The sequence below is a fragment of the Crinia signifera genome, chromosome 4 (genome assembly GCF_055691185.1).
Source record: "Crinia signifera chromosome 4, ASM5569118v1, whole genome shotgun sequence".
NCBI lineage: Eukaryota > Metazoa > Chordata > Amphibia > Anura > Myobatrachidae > Crinia > Crinia signifera.
This window is the reverse complement of record NC_139220.1, coordinates 99,233,136-99,239,694: the sequence shown is the minus strand read 5'-3', so window position 1 is coordinate 99,239,694 and position 6,559 is coordinate 99,233,136.

Here is a 6,559-nt window from a genome sequence, read left to right as displayed (position 1 = left end):
TCTGAAGTAAAGCATTCAGTTCTCACCTTATATACACTCAGGATAGTGCTTGAGGGTGATCTTGTCATTTTCCTTATTTGTTGATTGGCATGGCACAAAACAATGTCATTATAATCTCATTAATGACAAGGATGTGGTACTTTTTGTCAATATTTATCATCATGAATTTAATTAAAAATGTGGAATTTTAATTTCTGAGTTATATAACTATTTATTTAACTAGCTTGGCAAATGAATCACAGTTGTTTTGTCCCCTCATTGTATATCACAGCAGATGATGTTGGTGTGCTAGAAATAAAATATAGCAATCATTTTTGCTGACCACCTTGCAGCCTACTAGCCCTCTTACTGACTAATGAGCATTGCTGTACCTACATCCCCACTGAGATCTGAAGCATTCCCACTGACCACTTCCACTTCACTTCACTGTATTTTCATAGCAACAAAATATGAGATTCAAGGGAGAGTAGAAGGAGATCGATGATGATACACCCTTGGATCATTGATATCGGACTATCCTACAGACCAGGGGTGGGCTTTGGTATATATTGTTAGATTAAAATAGTGTTATTTACTTGACTGTTGTAATTTGTTTTATAACCTGGTATTTATCTATTTTAGGCCTGGCCAACCTGTGGCTCTCCAGATGTTGTCAAACATAAAATCCCATCATGCCTCACCACAGTTTTGCTATAAGAGAGTGTTTAAACTGTGGCAAGGCATGCTGGGATTTGCAGTTTCACAACATCTGGAGAGCCACAGGTTGGCCTGTCCTGATCTATTTAAATTGAATAGATATCTTTTATTACCATGTAGGTTCCCATGTACAATCAACCTGGTACTTTTATTTGATACTACCTCTGCAGTCGTTAACATCATACCCCACTACTGGCTAAGGTGTAGCATGACCAGTGAGGGGCCAGGTCAGTAACCAGAGAGGAGACTCCTGGTGAATAGCTGGTATGATAACGCAGTCTTAGTGCTCAAACAGCAGATACACAGGAGCCGCTTATTGTGGGAGCACTTACTCACTTGGGCTATTCTTGGCTGCAAATAGTTGAGTTTAATTCACCCTCAGAGGGTTTTGCGTCTATTTAAATATAATAACTTATAACCAGGGCTATTTTTGTGCAGGCTCCAGCAGGAACTGTGGCCCTTATTCTAGCTCACTCTTTCTGACAAAATATTTCTTAGATGGACAAAACCATGAGCACTGCAGGTGAGGCAGGTGTTACTTGTGCAGAGATAATTAGATTTGGGTGGGGTTTTACATCTGCCTCACCTGCAGTGCACATGGTTTTGTCCTTCTAAGAAATATTTTGTCAGAAAGAGTGAGCTAGAATAAGGGTAACAGTTCCTGCTAGAGCCTGCACAAAAATAGCCCTGCTTATAACCAACATAGATCATCTAGGTGTTAGACCACATGGGATAGCTGATCCCTAGGAATATTGTGAATGCCAAGGCAATCAATAGTTAATTAAAATAATTGGGATCAGCATTGTACTATTTTCACCACCAAAGAATCATTAGATGTATTAAAAATAAAACAAAATGGCAAAAATGCTGATTTGATATTTCATTTGTTTTTTAAAAATGTATTGAAAGTGCTGTATTCCTTTTAGATAAAAAGCCCAATAAAAGTTATGTTTTAAACAAATACACTTATCATACAATTATTACTGTATAAAAGAGTGTGCCCAAAAAGGCACATTTGTCTTTCCGTTTGCTTCTAGGCAAACAAACCCCCTTGTATTCAATCCTTTATTACCACCATAATGCCATAGCATGCAGCTAAGACACTATTTGGTACAACAACCATGGAGAATAACTGAATATTAGGCTACTTTAAAAATAGATAACTTATCAATGCAAAAATCAAATAATATAAAGCATTTAGCTGTATATTTTAAACACATTTGAACTCTGCAGCAATATACTGTACAAATAAGACAGACTTGTTTTCTTGCAAGTAAATTATATTGAGGTTTTAATATACAAATACAGCAGACAAAATGCCGCCTTGTGAACTTTAATAACAGTTGATAAAAGACATACAAAATAGCCAAGAAATGTCAAGGCAAATATTCTGGAAGATAAAAAAGTCTAAAACATTATATGTTGACAGCGATGACAAAAGGCAATGGTCTAAAAAGGAAACTGACAAGTACTTTAACCATGTATACATGTAAACATGGCTTACTTCAAAAGTAAGTTAAACACAAATCAATTAGAAGAAAAAGTAGAAAAATAGAATGTAAACAACAGACAGATAAGGTACACATTCATGAGAAGAAGGGGAAGGGATAGGGGCACCAGCAAGGAGCCAAATGATCAAAAGAATCTCGAAGCTCAAATCAGGGGGTTTTAGCAAGCAGGCTTGTAGCATTCTTACCAGAAAACCACACCTTTGTGTACTGTAGTCACAAAACTGATCACCGGAGGACATTATAATTTTATCCATTGGATGAAACAGTTATATCCTCTGGAACCAGATGATAAGGTTCAGGTGAGAGTTAAGGTTCCCATAAACCTGTGCAAGTTTTTACATGCTAGCATCGTGTGCAATACCCTGGCAAGTGACCCAACAGCTCCCCGGCAGCTAGATCACATGCGATTCATCATGGCCCTTTTTCAGATCTGATAGCATTACAAATTTGTCCTCTAAATGGGCAAAACCATGTTCACTGCAGGTGGGGCAGATGTAACAGGTATAGAGAGATAGCGATAGTTAGATTTGTGTGAGTTATTTTGTTTCTGTGCAGGGTAAATACATCTGCTCCACCTGCAGTGCACATGGGTTTGCCCATTTTGAGAAAAAAATTGTACTTCGATCAGATCTGAATAAGGGCCCATATGTAGTCCATTTACACTTGATATACCAAGGTATCGCTCCTATTTTACACTAAAGTTTGGCAATGGAGAATAATGGCTCACAATCAAAAGTTTATTAATAGTGGAAACTACATGTTTAGAGAGGCTATAGATAACAATAACTGTTTAAATGGCTGCAAACCACAAATCTCTACAGAAAGAAGAGTTTTTGATTAGAAAAAAATGTTTGATCTGGACATAACAGCAAGTCTCACTATTGATTAAAAGCAATTGCACTTGGATATTAGTAAAGCGCATCACCCTAGAAGAACCAATAAATTGTCTGATTCTAAATATCCCTGACTGTGATCAACATTATGAATTCAACTTGTAAACCATAGGTGGAAATGCTATTTTATCAAACAATAGAGTTGGTCGCGAATGAGCCAGAAAGACAAAACCAGTATACATTTCCCTAAGTTTTCTCTAAGTCCATATTGTGGGCCCAATAGTCAGATATACTGTAGGAGGTTAGGTAATTGAGGCAACCAATGTAAAACAGTCAAGGGAGAATGTAGGAAGGAGTCCTCCAATATTAACTGTACTAAGAATCATGTTTGGTTGAGTTTAAACATGATCTGCATCGCTCTAACATGCTCATGTTTTTTTTTTTTCAAAATAAACACTGTAATGTACCTAAAATTGTTACGATCCACCTCCAGCAGGTCGATGTAACACTGCAGTTAATATGTTCTTTCTGGGTTTTGTATTTCTTCCCTGTATCAACACTCCTGGGTTTGATGCACACCTTAGTCTTTGGTTGTGGCTGCCTGCTAGGCATCTGAGTATTTAGGCATTCTCCCAGCATTGAGACCCTGCCGGTTATAGCTTTGTTTAAGCCTTGTCTGAGTCTGGTTAAAGTCTTGTCAGAGTCCTGTTATAGTCCTGAGTATTCCAGCAGGCACTCCTCCCGGGTGTCCCTTGAAATCCAGCCAGTACTTGTGTAGTTTCACGGCGCCCGTAGATCACATGCGATTTGACATCCGATATTGCATGTGATATCGCATGCGATTTACTATCTATTTAATTACCCCACTATCCACTAGGGCGTTGAGTTGATGTTATATAGTGTGGCGAGCTCAGCGAGCCACCGAGCCTCAAGCATGACGAGCGCAGTGAGCCCCGCGAGGGGACACGAAATGTATTCGACGGAATTGCATGCAAATGGCATGCAATATCGTGAGTCGCTTTGAAACATTAATCCATTAGCCATTAGTCAGGACATGCTGTGTTCACATTCTGCTGTGTATCTGTAGTTACAAGTGTGGGTGTGAGGAATTATTTATTTTTATAACAGCTTCTTGCATTTTTTCAATCCTGGGACTTCAGTGGAGGATTGCTCCCATATTCTTCCACTCAACTCCCTGGTGTTTCTGTCCACTTGTTATATTGTCTACCACTGTCTGTCTGTTTGTTTCCACGAGTTTTAGTGAGTTAGCCTTTTGTCCGTCTCTCAATCTCGGTTGATGCATTGTCCTACATAAGACCTGGGGGCATCTGGATTGGAGCTGGCCAAACTCGCCCCTTCAGATGCGGCTGCTCTAGGTGAGGTCTAGCACTGCATGCATCAATTGACCACTGGGAGAGACAACAAGGTCAGGTGTGGTGCGTGGTCAGTCTCCTTCCGTATTAGCACACGGGGACTCCCCAGAGTCCTTACATCATAGCCGGCCAACAAAAGATTTCTGGAGCTGACTCCAGTCCAGTCTTGTCTAATCCAGGCTTGTCCAGTTCAGTGTTGTCCAGTCCAGTCTTGTCTAGTGCAGTCTTGTCTTAGTCCACTTTTGCCTGGTTTGCCATAGTTTGTTTTGTTTGGTTTTTGTTTGAAGTGCCTGCAGGAGTCTGTGGTGGGCTTAAACATGGTTTTCAATGCCTTAAAACCTGAGCAGTTAGAGGTTCTACAGCAGTCCCTACTGCAGTTGCAAAAACTTTTAACCAAAAATGTTCTTATCCTCCCAGAGGTCGTTGGGGTTCATTCAGCCCAGTCTAAGAAATTATTAGATAGTGAGTTCTCAGAAGGAGACCCGAAAGAGGCATAGTGGGTATTTGTGGCCCAAGCTCTCCTTAGAGGAGCGAAAGCGGTGCAGAGACCAAAATCTGTGTCTATATCGTGGGGGTTTAGGCCACTATATTCAGACCTGTGAGTTGCACAGGCCAAAATGTGGTGACAAGTCCTGTTTTCTAGCCAAACTGAATCAGGTTTCAAGACCTACTGTACTCCTGTCTCTACTGTGGCAGAGGTAATTGTCCCAGAACGTACACAAAAAAGCACTCTGAGCTATAATTTGGGTCCAGGGACTAGGGAGCTCCATTATAGATCCAGGAATCAAAGGAGGCTGTTTCCCTTATCTTTCTCCTTTCCTGTAAAATCAGAGCTGCAATTCCCAGTTGGGGAGTCTCAGGTGTCAGTCCCAGAAGGGGTCTCGCATGGCACAGCCCCAAGGGAGGTCCCAGAAGCCATTACCCTTTAATGGATCTCAATAGGCACAGCCCCAGGTGGGGGTCGTAGTCCCGAGTGGTGGCCCAAAGGCCACATCCCCGAGTTGGGGTCCAAAGGCTTACTCCGGCCCAGAAAGTGGTTATGTCTGATCGGACTCAGAGAGGGACTCCAGCCGTGTTGTCTCACAAGGGGACTTCAGTCATGTTACTCCAGAAGGGGTCTCAAATGGCGTTGCGCCAAAATGGGTCCCAGAATCCATATCCCCAGGACGACACTGAGAAGGCCACGGCCTCTGACAAGATCCCGAAGGCCTCAGTCTCAGCTGAGTTCCCGAGGGCCACATCCTCAGCTGAGATCCCGAGGGCCCTAGCCTCAGCTGAGGTCCCAAGGTCCATAGCTTCAGCTGAGGTCCTGAGGGCCACTGCCTCAGCTGAGGTCCCAAATGCCACTGCCTCAGCCGAGGTCCTGAGGGCCACTGCCTCAGGAGGGTTCCTACAGGTCACAGCCCCAAAAGACGTCTCGAAGTCACAGCCCCAGAAGAGGTCTTGAAGCCATAGCCCCAGGACGTGTCCTCAAGGCCACAACCTCAGAAAGGGACCAAAGACCACTGCCCCAGGAGGGGTCCTGAAGGTCATAGCCCCAGAAGAGGTCTTGAAGGTCAGAACCCCAGAAGGGGTCGTCTAGGCCACAACCTCAGAAAGAGTCCTGAAGACCACTGTACCAGGAAGGGTCCTGAAGATCACAGCCCTAGAAGAGATTTTGAAGGCCATAACCCCTAAGGGGGTCCTAAAAGTCACAGCCTCAGGAGAGGGTTCAAGTGACTTTACCCAAGGGAAGCACTTCAGCCAGTAAGTGTACAACTCCCAGTCCATAGTTATTGCCACTGGATGTGCTTAACTGTCTTCTCTCTACAGGAACTCTCCTGGAGTTTCAATTTCAAGGGGAATGGAACCAATTTATGTTGAGATTCCTAATGTGTCTAGGCATTCAGGTAGGAAAGGGAAGAATCATCTGGTTGCTTGACCTATATTTTTTGAAGATTATTTTGAACCAGAGATCTCTTCCCCTTTCCTGGTGTTTCCAAGCGGGCACACGGTAAAAAGAAGTATAAAAATAAGCGCTGGCTTTTACCTTGCCCTGCTTGTAAAAATGTATTTTTATCCGGTCTTATTGTGTATAGTAGCCACCTTCAAGGGGGGGGGGGGGCACTGTTGTTTCTGTTTATCTTGTTTTGGTAAGTACCTGCAT